Raw genomic sequence first — 14,829 nt, forward strand, 5'->3', positions numbered from 1 at the left:
CACTTTAAATGGCATCTTAAGTTCAATGGAGAAAACAAAATTGAGGTCAGTTCTTTAAATTGTAAAATCTGATTTGTCAATATTTTAAGATGTTCAAGGTAAGCATTGCTTAGGGCAATGGAAACTGAGATTATAAAACACATTCAGTCTTGGTCTCAATCTGCTCCCAGTAAATTTATAACACTTTCACTGACTTCAGAAGGAGAAGTATTAGGCCAACACTAAACTCTGAAAACCCCACCTACTGAGCTTAAATTCAGTATACACACACCTTTTTTTAAAATGGACAGTTTGTTTCTGTTTTATGTTTTCAATAATAGGAGGAGCCCAAGCCACATTCAAAGTGAGGGCAGAGGTAAGTCTGCCTTGGCAGTTGTGAGGGAGTTGCGATAGCAAGCCTACAGGGAAAGCTTGCACCCTGATATGTTGCAAATTGGTGACATACTGGTCCATTTCCAATTCCTTTGTATTTGGCCAGACCCTGCATCATCCTTTCCTCCACATCTAGCTAGAAGCAATAGAGCTGTATGATATGCTAGTTATTTGTTTGCATCACTATTTTTTTTATACATAGAGATGACATTACAAAGTTGGCAAGGAATTTGGAGGGAGGAGCAGAGCTGCCTCCTTCTGAGATTCAAGATGGGCTCCAGAGACCGATCACCTCAGGAGGGTTTTTTCCCCACCAGTACAAGTGGTCACTCCACTGGGAGGTCGCCCTACAGCTCTTCCGAGAGTGGAGAGTTCCCCAGGTTGACCTCCTTGCAACCAACCAGAACCGACGCTGCCCCCAGTTCTGCTCCAGGGGAGGCACGGGAAGGGGGACGATCTCGGATGCCTTCTTCCTTCAGTGGTTGGGCCAACTTTTCTATGCCTTCCCACTTTTCCCCCTGATAGGCGAAGTCCTGCAAAAAGTAAAAGCAGACAGGACGCGGGTCATCCTCATAGCCCCAGATTGGGCCCATCAATACTGGTATGGGACCCTCCTGCAACTCTTAGCAGCTCCCCCGCGCAGGCTGCCGCTTTGCCCGGATCTCCTCTCCCAGGAAGGGGGAATACCTCCTCCACCTCAACCTGGCCGCGCTTCACCTGACAGTATGGTTGCTCTGGGGTTAGATGAGGAGGCAGAGAGGTGTTCGGAGAACATCAAATGAGTTCTGTTGGAAAGCAGAAAGCTGGCCACATGGCAGACATACCTGGCCAAATGGTCCAGGTTCTCTCGGTGAGCAGGGGAGCGGGGAACCTCCCCATCATCTGCATCACTCCAACTCATCCTCGATTATCTACTGTCCCTTAGGACTCAAGGGCTAGCTCCCGCCTCCGTCAGGGTGCATTTGGTGGCTATATCGGCCTTCCACCCGCCGGTGCAGGGCCACTCGGTCTTTTCCCACAATATGACCTCCTGCTTTCGAAAGGGCCTGGATCATTCATTCCCGTATACTAGGGTGTCCGGTATTCTGCAATTGGAAAGTTGGCAACCCTACCATGGGCAGGAGACAGTCTGATGTGGGGCTCCTGCTGTCTCTCCTGTTGAAGCTGCTTCCAGGTTAGATAAATAATTAACGAGTCTTTGGCGCAGGGGGACTGGGTCTCCCACTTTCCAGGTAAGTGCCCTAAGCATCAGGCTGCAGAGACATTCTCAGTCTTTCTCTTTTTGATCCATTGACTCTAAGTATGTATCCACAGTGGAGTAGCTTCAATAGGTGAGATTGAGAGAGCCCCCCACATCAGAATGTCTCATCACCTATTTGTTAAGGCACTCACATTAGAAATCGAAGATCTCTTTTAAAGTCTTTTCTTCCCATCAGGCAGGAGGGGAAAGTGAATCCAGGTGACCCACATGCCAGGTTAGTACCCTCTTGAGTGGGCTAAAAATGATAAGGGAGTCACCACCTCCTCCTTCCCCACCTCCCCCCGCAAGAAGCTGCCTGACTCGGAGAGGGGTTGCCAGCTGTGGATCACTAGATAGGTGCCTCTGGGCTGCAAGGCTGCACCTACCTCTGCGATGAGGCAGAGCTGAGGATACACCCTTCTCCTCAGCATCTTCCATTGGCTGGTTTAGGCAAGGAGCTGCCTTGAATGCTGGCTTTTGTGAATCCCATTCTTAGTCGCTTATCTCTCCTCATTCACCTAGACACCTAACGCAAGCTTTGTGGATCCTAGTGTTATTCCAGTGATTTTCTAGGTGCTTAAAAGTTAGGCATTGCAATGCTCCATGTTGCAACACCTAGGTCTCTTTGTGCATCTGAGCCTTGAAGTCTTTAAATCAAGATTGGGCTAGAGCATATATTTTAGAAAGACAGCCAAACAGAAGTTACAGGTCTAACACAGAAATTACTAGGTGATAGTGTATGGCCTGAGTTATGCAGGAAGTCAGACTATATGATGATTGATTTTTATGGCCTTAAAACTATCCGAATCTGTTAAGAATGGCTATTAAAATAGCTTAGAGTTGATTAAGTGACGGCTATACTTATTCTCTCAATATATTTTTTGTGAAATTCTAACAAAATAAGAGCAGGACAAGGTAGAAGCTAATGTTAGCTGGAACATTTTTTAAAAGGGATTTATATTGGATGGTAAAGACAATAGACATTTTTCAAAATAACAGTTACAGTATATAAAAATATGTAGGATTTGAATTGCACAACAGTGTTAACCAGCCTGAACAGATGGAACAAAAAAATCAAAACTGGTTGGAATCGGATAGCTTTATACCAATGTCAAAAAAAATTATTAGTAAAAACTCCATATAAAGTGGTACACAGAGGAAGCCATTTGTAGAGTACAACAGAAGTTCTACAAAACCCAGAAACTGTGTGACATATTCCTGAGTATCAGAGGGGCAGTTGTGTTAATCTGTATGCACAAAAACAACAAGGAGTCAAGAAGCACCTTAAAGACCAACAGATTTATTTGGGCATAAGCTTTTTTGTGAAAAAAAAAACACTTCTTCAGATGCATGGAGTGAAAATTAGATACAGGCATAAATATATATTGACACATGAAGGGAGTTACCTTACAAGTGGAGAACCAATGTTGAAGGGCAATTTAGTCAGGGTGGATGTGGTCAATTGAGGAGGTATCAATACCAAGAGAGGGAAAATTGCTTTTGCAGTGAGCCAGCCACTTCCAGTCACTATTCAAGCCCAAATTAATGGTGTTAAATTTGCAAATGAATTGTAGCTCTGCAGTTTCTCTTTGACATCTGTTTTTGAAGTTTTTTTTGTTGAAGAATGGCTACTTTTATTGAGTATCCAGGAAGACTTAAGTGTTCTCCTATTGGCTTTTGTATGTTAGCAAGTATGATTTGTATGGTTGCAAGTTCCATATGTGATATTTTGGCACCTCAGACAATGAGGAGTAAGTTTTCCTCCCCCTGAAAAGCAGGTCCGGAACACAATTCTGCTTGACTCAGGTTCAGTACAAAAAGGCCACCTGATGGTGCTGACATGATCTGAAAAATTAGTTTAGACAGGGTAAAAGTAGGTGCTGACACTTTGCAAATACTTCATCAGGCTGGGCTTGGTGTTTGAAAATAGAATGAGACATAGGAAATATACGAAGTTCATTCAGAATAACGAATTGAAAGAATAGAGACATTTGTGATAAGCTACTTTTTAATTTTTTTATTACAATTCTGAAAGACTATCTTCTATTGGCACTTCCTGTATCCTCAGATACAACCTATCATGATGGCAGCTTCCTTATGGATGTGTTATTACCTTTATTACATTTGACTTGATTTATTTTAGTGATTTTTCACTATGCAATTTAATATATTCATTAGTAAGCCTATACTGCGTATATAGACTCTGCAACTTTCTTTTAAAGTGTCTGTTGGTGGGATCACAAGGGAGCTAGCAGAAGGTTGAGGATCTCACCAACTCAGGAAAAGGGTACTTCTTGAAAGGAGAAAGCTTCTTCTTAACAGAACTTAATTGCCTACTTCAAAGAACAAAAGACAAGTAAAACTTCTGACAAGGAAGTGAGAAGGGAGAAAAAACCCAGAGAGAATTCAGACAGTTACCAGATCAAATCTTGTGTCCAATTTACCCAGTAATTTATGCACCATTTTTATCATATTAGTATCTTTAATCTTAAAAAAAAAAACGCTCTCCAAATTTTTCATAGACTGTATACGGTACCTTCTTTATAGTCACCCAGACTACCTCTTGCAGCAGTTTTCCCTTGGAGGGTTCCTGGAGAAGTATTTTTTAGTCTCATTCTATTGTTGCTTCTAAAATCCACTGATATTAACAATGCAAGATGTTACAGCTGCAGGCTCTACAGCATTAATTATGACATCTCCCTAGGCCCAGCATACCTATTTCTCCATTTTCATTCATGACAGTGTTTAGCTTCTACTTCATTTTTCTCCTGTTCCAAGTCAACAGAGAAAAGTCTCCAGCTGGAGAACAGCAAAGCAAGATTTGGAATCAATACAATGTCTCTGGCAAGGAATTCGTTTTTAGGGAAATTATGCACCCAGACAGCAAGTGAGCAGAAAGTGAGACCATCTGTCTAGAGCACTTTGGATGTATTAAATTACTCTTAGGAAATTCATTTTGTATAGATCAGGGAGATGAGGGGAAACCACAGTCCCCAGACGCCTAAACCCTTTCAGGACCCCACTGAAAATGAAATTTAATGAATGTTTCAGCCAAATCATTTGGAGCCAAAGAAACAACTTCTCCTTTAGAGAAATTAATTTTGTATCCAGATTCATTGCTTTCACTTTAATTGTGTGCTGGAATTGAAGCTCCCACAGAACACTGCATTACAGGAACTGTGAAATGTCACTGCAGAGGGTGAAGGCCGCCATTTTGGATTCACTCCCCTGTTGGGCAACTTCCTGCAGCTGATATTAAACCTTTTAATAGTTTATGTCAGGGATTGGCAACCTTTAGGCCCGCATCCTGCCAGGTAAGCACCCTGGTGGGCCGGGATGGTTTGTTTACCTGCCGCGTCCATAGGTTCGGCTGATTCCGGCTCCTATTGGCCACGGTTCGCCACTCCAGGCCAATGGAGGCTGTGGGAAGCAGCGGCCAGCACATCCATTGGCCTGCACTGCTTCTCGCAGCCCCCATTGGCCTGGAGCAGTGAACCGCGGCCAATAGGAGCCGGAATCAGTGGGATTCCGGCCAGTGGGAGCTGCAATCGGACAAACCTGTGGATGCGGCAGGTAAACAAACCGGCCTGGCCTGCCAGGGTGCTTACCCTGGCAGGCCGCAGGCCAAAGGTTGTCGATCCCTGGTTTATGTTTTGACTGAGTGATTCCCACTTGATAAATACCAGTAGTAAAAGAAGGCTACACATTTTATCTTTTGTAGTACGCAGAACAAGAAACATGCCACAGTACTTAAGCTGCTGAATTTGGAAGTTCTGTGCAGCAAGAAATTTCCCATTCTTATCTTGTTTAAACTTAGTGCAGGAACTTTCTTTGCGTACACTTGTAGGGGAATATCTTCATTCCAGTTAAACTAGGTGACCTGAAGCAACCCAGCTGACGGACTCTGTTTTGGGGATGCTACCTAACCGGATGCAGCCAGGAAGTTGTTAAAGTAGCACAGCTCACTACTTTGTATTTTTCAATGGAAGATTTACTTATTCTGTCTCCTACTCTACAGAATAGATGTTAAAAATACTCTCTAGAGCTGCTGGGGGAGGAGAAAGAAGATATCACTGGCACCTCAGTAGTCTGACAACAAGACAGTGAAGCTACTTCCTCTCCATTATTAGTTCCCTGTATTGGCCTGGTCAGTTTGATCAAACACAGCTTCCAGCTGTTACTCTAGGTGAAATCAATCAATAATCTTCCAGTTTCTAATAGGAAGAGGTTCACAGTGGAAAAACCCTACTACAGTTGGCATTCTTCTGCAGAGAGGCAATGCATACATGGGAACTGACGCATACACTCACCTGTACTGGTGGTCACTCCTGATCAGGTCTGATGGCACCACAGCTTCCTGTTCAGTGGTCAACAGGCCATGCTTTTTATAAGCACTAACTTCACTTCATTAAAAAGTAGGCATGTTGCTGTCTTTTTCTTAAAGCAACTCTCTGGCTGACTGTCTCTGTTTCAAAAGATTTGTACAAAACCCATGATAATATGTAGCAAACATTTTATAGATATGTTGCTTAGACTTGAGTATCTGACCCCAAACAGGTAACAGCAGTTGTTTGTTGCCTACATATTAGCACATCCACACAGTTCAATGAGTTGGACTCATAGTGTTCCGAATATTTAGTTCTTGCAACAACTAAGAGACAATAAGGAGCTCTCAGCTTCAAGGAACGAATCTGACATGGAGTCCATTTATCCAGAATTTAATTAAGATAAAACTCCAGGCCCTCAAACTAATCTGTTTAACATGACTATTAGAAACCCCTTACCAAGGTGTTTTTCCCCCATAAACCATAGATTGCCCTGCATAAGAACACAATGCAAGATGCAGTCCTTAGAAAAGTCAACACAACCAGAGCTCTGCTGAAAAAATAACAAAGATGATGATGTGTTTTTATTCTGCAGAGCCAGAAAGAAGTGGTATGAAAAATAGACATAAATTGCTTTATTTTCAAGTCCTGGTTTTATATTATGTTGAACATTTTCTTTGTCTTAATCTTTTTAAAGCAGTCATATTACTAGCTATATTTTTGTAATTTCAAACTTAGTTTTCTTATGGACTCTTAAAATGCTTCATAGCTGAATTCAAAATGGAGCTCTATGCAATAGCTATGCCACACTACCTACCCATTTTACAATCCCCTGTTGACAGGTACTATATAAAGTATTATTTTCTTAATAATTCTACTGCTGAAGATCAACATTTGTGTATGTTTTAATAAACTGATCATTTGCATATCATTCTATAGGTATCTGAAGGAGGTCTGCAAATACCCAAACAAATGAATTTGTGTAGGAGTGTAAATCAGAGACACTCCCAACATGCTACAAGTGTGGAGTTCCTTTGTTCAGGGCCAACCACTTTTCCTCTGTGAGGTTACTTCTTGAACTAGTCAATGACAATTCAGTTGCAATAACAGCAAACTCAATCACACAATAGAGTTATGTTTATACCATTGTTCGTTTTCCACGTTTCTATTATCTATGAATAATGACTTTAAAATTGGGTCAATTGTGAATTTGTGCCATCAGACTTTCTTAAAATATTCTTATATAGCTCAATGATATACTTTCACAATAGAAGAATGGCCTATTAAATAAGTATTGTTTTTAAAAAAAGCAGTTCTAAAATATTTTGTATATATTTTTCCATATGAGGCCAGATTAATAAGACTGAGACTTTTCAGTTTGGAAGAGAGACAACTAATGGGGGGGATATGATAGAGATCTATAAAATCAAGACTGGTGTGGAGAAAGTAAATAAGGAGGTTTGATTTACTCCTCATAACACAAGAACTAGGAGTCACCAAATGAAATTAATAGGCAGCAGGTTTAAAACAAACAAAGGAAGTCTTTCTTCACACAATGCACAGTCAACCTCTGGAACTCCTTGCCAGATGATGTTGTGAAGGCCAAGACACTAACAGGGTTAAAAAAAGAACTAGATGAATTCATGAAGGATAGGTCCATTAATGGCTATTGGCAGGGTTGGTGCCAGAAGCTGGGAATGGGTGACAGGATGGATCACTTGATGATTATCTGTTCTGTTCATCCTCTCTGAAGCACCTGGCATTAGCCACTGTTGGAAGACAGGATACTGGGCTAGATAGACCTTTGATCTGACCCAGTATGGCTGTTCTTATGGTCATTTTAAATGCAATGGGACATCCAACAACATAACCATGTTCTTCTTTAAGATAGTCCTATCCTCCAGTCTGACAGGTGATTTCAAATTTGTTTCTTCTCTTTAGCCTGTCCAAGGTTTGAATCAACATAGTGTCAGAGTAGCTCTGGAAGAATCATCCCAGCATCTGAAAAATCATTGGGGTTTCTCCCTCAAACATTGTGGCAATAGTAAAGTTAAAATACTATTCTTCTAAGGATAGTAGCTGTGTTTTGTCAAAACACCAATGGGAAAAAGTGACTCTCTTTCTACTATGATTTTAGACATGAAAACTGTGTTTTACTGTTCCACGAAACACATTTACAATACTTATACTTTGTAGAATAACACAAAAGATAGGAGAACAGGAGTACTTGTGGCACCTTAGAGACTAACAAATTTATTAGAGCATAAGCTTTCGTAGACTACAGCCCACTTCTTCGGATGCATATAGCATATAGCGGATACAGACTAACACGGCTGCTACTCTGAAACAAAAGATAGGGTCAAGCCAGTTCTTACAAATTAGAGGAATCAAGTACTGTGTCTTAAGTACAACATTCCTGCTAATGCACACCAGAATGAGATTAGCCTTTTTTGTAGATGCATCACATTGTTAAGACATATTCAATTTGTGATGCACTGTAATTCCAGATTCTTTTCAGCAGTACTACCACCTAGTCAGTCATTCCCCATTTTGTAGTTGTGTATTTTACTTTGCCTTCCTAAGTGAAGTACTTTACAGTTGCCTTTATTGAATGTCATCTCGTTGATTTCAAAACAATGCTTCAATTTGCTGAGGTTGTTTTGATCTCTAATCCTGTCCTCCAAAGTGCTAGCAACTCCACCCAGCTTGGTGTCATTTGCAAATTTTATAAGCATATTCTCCACTCCATTATCCAAATAATTAATGAAAATAATTAATAATTTAATTAATTAATTTTATTTATTTATTGGGGGGGTAGCTCAGTGGTTTGAGCATTGGCTGCTAAACCCAGCGTTGTGAGTTCAATCCTTGAGGGGGCCACTTAGGGATCTAGGGCAAAATCAGTACTTGGTCCTGCTACTGAAGGCAGGGGGCTGGACTCCATGATCTTTCAAGGTCCCTTACAGTTCTAGGAGATACAATATCTCCATTAATTTATTTATTTATTTGTATTTATATTCAATTGTCCCAGACCCAGTGATAAGTCCTGTGGGATCCCACTAGATACACCCTCACAGTTCGATAATGCACCATAACTACTCTTTGAGTACAGTCTTTCAACCAGTTATAGACCCACTTTATAGCAACTTCATCTGGACTACAGTTTGCTGGAGACTGTGATATGACTGTCAAAATCCTTACTTAAATCAAGCTCTCTCTCTCTCTCTCTATATATATATATATCAGATCTATTGCTCCACTCCGCACATCAATTCACTGGCCAAGTAACCATGTCAAAGAAGGAAACTAGGTTGGTTTGGCATGATTTGTTCTTGATAAATCCATGCTGGCTATTCCTTATAACCCTATTATCTTCTCAGTACTTACAAATTGATTGTTTAATAATTTCTTCCAGTAGTTTTCCAGACTGACTGGTCTATAATTCCCTGGGTCCTCTTTGTTCCCCTTTTTAAAGATAGGCATTTTGTTTGCCCTTCTCCAGTCTTCTGGGACTTTAGCCAACCTCTAGGAGTTCTCAAAGATAATTGCTAACAGTTGTGAGATTGCTTCAGCTGTTCCTTAAGTACACTAGGATGAATTTAATCAGGCCCTGTCAACTTGAATACATCTAACTTATCTAAATATTCTCTAACTTGTTCTTTCCCTATTTTGGATAGAATTCCTTTCCCCTTATTGTTAATATTATTTGTGTTGAGTATCTGGTCACCATTAACTTTAATGAATAATGAAGCAAAATAGGCATTCAACATCTCAGCTTTCTTGATGTCATCAGTTATTAGCTCTCCTTCCCTGCTAAGTAGAGGACCTGCACTTTCCTTCATCTTTCTTTTGCTCCTATTGTACTTAAAGAACCTCTTCACATTGCTTTTGTCTCTTGCTAGGTGCAACTCATTTTGTGCCTGAGCCTTTCTTATTTTGTTCCTACATGGTTGTACTATTATTTTGTACTCCTCCTTAGCAATTTGTCTGTGTTTCCACTTTTTGTAGGATTCCTTTTTGGTTTTTAGGCAATTAAAGAGCTCCTGATGGAGCCATATTGGTCTCTTACTATTCTTTCTTTGCATCAGGATAGTTTGTATTTATGCTTTTAATATTGTCATGAGAAACTGCCAGCTCTCCTGAATTTATTCTCTTAGATTATCTTCCCATAGGACCTTACCTACCAGTATTCTGAGTTCACTGAAGTTTGTTTTTTGAAGTCTGTTGTCCCTATTCTGCTCCTCTGACTCCTTCCGTTCCTTAGAATCATGAAGTCTATCAAGAAAGGATCTAAGTTCTCCAAAAAATATATTATTTTTTTAAGTCTTCAGCTCTTTTGGTTGCAAAAAAATCCAAAACAAAACAACAACAAAAACAAAAAAGCAGCTTCAAAATGTGAACTGTGTGTAAAAAACGTGCAGGCAAAAGGTATCTGCCTGAGTCTGCTGACTGTCTGGATCTCAGAATTGTGTACTTTCCCCTATTCATCTCAAATGTGTGTTATATGTTAACATATGACAGTTGATTAATTTAACAAAGAGTATGAAACAGTAGTGCTGAATGGATTTTTTTGGAATCTCAAACACATCCAAAAGTGGATTAAGGGGTTTGTAGAAATCTATTACCTTCAGTGAAACAAAATAATTCAGTTGCAGAAATCCCAGGTGTTCTTCTCAGAGAGTTCTGTGTTAAGCATTTCTAACCAGCTGCCAGTAAGGATACTTACTTAAAGCTCATACAAAATGCAACATATGTTCTTTCCAAACACAGTGAAGTCACTTGGACGGTGTGATGGGTTCCCTCAAGTGCAACTCGAGTAAGGGTACCTCTGAGCCCTCTGGTTTACCAACCTGGGCTGCCTCTCACACTGTGATGTTGTGACAAACTGAAAATCTCTCCATGTACTGCATTTACACAGACATCCATAGCAAGGACACACCCAGCTGAGTTACATGAATGCTTATCATGAACCAACAGCAGAGAGGCTCCAGCCAATTCCCCACAGTTCCCCAGACTAGGGCCCCAGAGCTCTACCATCTTGCCCTGTCCGAAGCCTAGCCAGTGTAAATTCATAACCCAATCTGCCCCTCCCTCAGTGTGGAGAGGATGTGCACCCGCTATTGTTCCTGAGCTGAGGTTTCCCAAACACTTCAAGCAAAACACTGTGTTTTAAGTAAAATATAAAACAGGTTTATTAACTACAGAAAGATAGATTTTAAGCAGTCTTAAGTGGTAGGCATAAAAGGACAGAGATTGTCACCAAAGAAAATAAAAATAAGCACCCAATCTATAGTCTATTAACTAAACAGGATTTAAATTAAGCAATATTCTCACCCCACTGGATGTTACAGTCCTCAATGCACAGACTTCCCTCCTGAAGTCTCAACCAGTCTCCTCGGATATTCATTTTCTTGGCGTCCCAGTTGTGTCCAGCATAGGTGTTAGAGGAGAAAGGCCCCAGCTTGCTGCAACTGTCCTTTATTTTATACCCTTGGCCCATGTGCCTGGCAGACACTATCCCAGGCATGTTGTGGTGGGCTTTTCTGAGTCACAGTGAACGATCAGTTCCCATTGTGTGATGCTTGCATAGTGGAGTCACACAGTTGATTAATGGATGGTCAACACCCATCTGGGCAGGCATCCTTTGTATGCCACTAGCAAATTACAACCATACAGCACAACCTCATAACTTTATACACACTAATGAGACACATATTTGGATTGAACAACCAATTTCAGCAGATCATGACCTCTGATATACCTTACATAGTATGCTTTGTATGAAATATCACGACCCTATATGAATAATGAATATGGGAGTTACAGGGTGCCATTGTGAGGTACAGTGTGCCACAGAAGGTGAGTCTATGTTTGATAGACTGCAATTATTATCAGTTAAATATTCAAGTCTATCCACAAAGTAATCATCCAGCAAAGATTAGCTCATTATGCAAACACAAGTGGTCAACAGTGTGTGCACAGGCACAGAGGTATAGCAAAGATGTGGCACAGGCAACCAGGTACTTAAGTTACACAGAGACACTAGAATTTAAAACAGTCAGTGCATTAATAAAAAAAACAATTAGAGGAAGTGTAAACGTGGTCTGGTGCTAAAAAATTTGAATAGGAATAACTAGCAAAGTAGTATGTCAGTATGAAGGAACAAAATAAAGCACTTCATAAAATAATCAGAGAATAGCATTGTTTATCTGTCAGAATTTCATTTTGCAGTCCCAATGGATAAGGAACAGTATAGGCCACGCCTTCACCCAAAAGCAACCTCCCCCCCTACCCAATGCAAATTAAAACAATACACCCCTTACCCAATGGGAGGGTAGGATCATTTCTTTGCTCTTGTACCGTGCAAGGAAATGTAGTCCAACAGCATACAAAAAGTTTCTGGAATCAAACACCCCTCTCAAGATTCTTTCTGAGAGCCCAGTTGTCAAGCTTGGGCATCAGTATTTAGCCACTCAGTTCCACATATGCCCAGCATGCAGAGTAAGGCCCTGCTTCAGCAAAGCATTTAAGCAGGTGACCACTGCTGGATGAGGGCTAAATGTTAAAACTTTGTATTTGGATGGTTAGATGCCAAATATGGGGTCAGTTTAAATGATGTATGGAGGTTTGAAAATTGGACCCTAAGTGTTTGCTGTCTTTGATTTTCTGATTCTTCATGGTTGAGAATCCCAGTTAGCTCTTGCTACTACATTGCTTTCTAATTAACATCTGGCTGCAAATAGTTTGCTCTTTCTCAATCTGGTATTTTTCAGGTTTCACTGACAAGCCACCAATAATCCAAGTGAATGGTTTTGTACAAACCAGAAGCAATAAGAGATTTTAATTAACTACACACGGCTAAAAAGAATTTATTCAGGAGAATGTTTTTTTCCTGATTAGAGTCAAATGGCAAGTAAAGCCCCCACCTTCTCTCCCTGCAATTCATTGCTGTGACAGAGTAACTCGATCTGCACAAGCCTCTGATGAAACATACCTAGAGAGTTGATTACAGAGAACCCAGCCTACAAACAAAAAAGGAAAAGGAATAGGAGTATAGCAGTGGTAAGTGCTTTTGCTTCTGCTCTTTTGAATTAATTTGGATGCATGCTCCCCACCTGATTCTAATGAATGAGGATGAGAATCCACAGTTCCACTACGGTGATGATACTAAAATGTGAATATCAGAGTAAGTCTCTGTGCACTTAGATTCATGCAAAAAGTATATATTGAAAAGTGAATGATAAGAGCAATTTATTATGCAACCATTACCACCATTTGTGTGGCATTTGTAAAGGATCCCTCAGGATCACTTGTCCTTTTTGATTGGTTTGTGGCGTTTCATTGACAATAATCTTTTTATCACTGTATTGTACTGGTCTTCTTCCTTTGTAGTTATTGACCCCAAACTCTGGGACCTCCTTGTATTAGCCATGAGTGTAGCAGGCTCATGAACCTGTGGTGGTGGGCAACCTGCGGCCCGTGGTTCGCTGTTCCTGGCCAATGGGAACTGCAGGAAGCGGTGGCCAGCACGTCCCTGCGGCCCATGCCGCTTCCCGCAGATCCCATTGTGCCAGGAATGGTGAACCGCAGCCACTGGGAGCTGCAGGCAGCTGTGCCTGCAGATGGTCAATGTAAACAAACTGTCTCACGGCCTGCCAGTGGATTACCTTGACAGGCCGCAGGTTGCCCATGACTGACCTGTGGTCTACCTGTGGCCCAGCCACCACTTAGAGGAGGACAAAGTGCAACACATAATGGGTGTGGCTTACACAATTCCCCTACCCAGGGTCCTCTAGCTCAATTAGTAGAGTCTCATGAATTAAGATCCCGAGTCCCAGCTTTGATCCTCATTGCTTATGTCCCACCGACAGGCACAGTGTAACACTAACCCTTAATTAAACCCTTCCTTATTGAGTGTTTTATTCCATTCTGCTCAGTGTTCCTACTGTAATCTCCATGACTGTGATCACAATCACACAGTATGGTTATGGAGAGATATGAGGCCGGTGCTGGACCTGTAAGACCCTCACTACTAGGGGCTCCATGAAGTCACACACACTTGCACTTTCCCTCTTTGGGGGCATCTACACTGGAATGCAAGACCTGCTGCATGGCTGCAGCTGGCCTGGATCTCAGGCTCATGTGGCTCTAGCTGGGAGCTGTAAAATAGCCGTTTAGCTGTTCGGGCTCAGGCAGAAGCCTGCGCTGTGGGATCCTCCCCCAGAGCTTGGACTCTAGCCTGAGCCTGAATACCTACTCAGTAATTGTACAGCCCCGCAGCCCGAGCCCTGCGAGCTGGAGTCAGCTGACCCAGGTCAGCCATGAGTGTTTAATTGCTGTGTAGACATACCCTTAGACTCCTGCTGAGGAGAGAGTTGTCAGGAGCTTCATATGAACCTGTAAAGTCTTGGTTTTGATAGAAAATGCCTTTTTGAGTCTGTTAGAACTTAACTAGGCCTTTTTTTATCCAAAGCAAGGATTTTAAAAATTCAAAAGCAGCTATAGGAGAATAATGTCTCCCTACAGAAAAGCCACCACAGAGGCTGGAATGCAGAAAGTTCCATGGAACACTACAAAAAATCTCCAGTTTAGCCCATGGTTCTTGGCATATTTTCCAACCGATGAGACTATATTGTTTTGGATCCTCTCTAGATCCCTTGCTAAATGTGCACTACAGTTTCTTTACAGCCTACCTTTTCCGTCTCATCTTACACAGTAACCGCTAAAGCTTCCTCATGTTCATTTGCCACTTCCTTGGAAATAATGCTGTATAACTTGCAATATTACACAATCACTTTGTTTTTAGTTTAAGATGTTGGTTCCTGGAATATATACATTAGAAATAGATTCATATTGTTTATGTTTAGTGAATGGGAATATTGATTATTGTAT

This window comes from Malaclemys terrapin, chromosome 3 (assembly GCF_027887155.1).
Source record: "Malaclemys terrapin pileata isolate rMalTer1 chromosome 3, rMalTer1.hap1, whole genome shotgun sequence".
In the NCBI taxonomy this organism is placed as follows: Eukaryota; Metazoa; Chordata; order Testudines; family Emydidae; genus Malaclemys; species Malaclemys terrapin.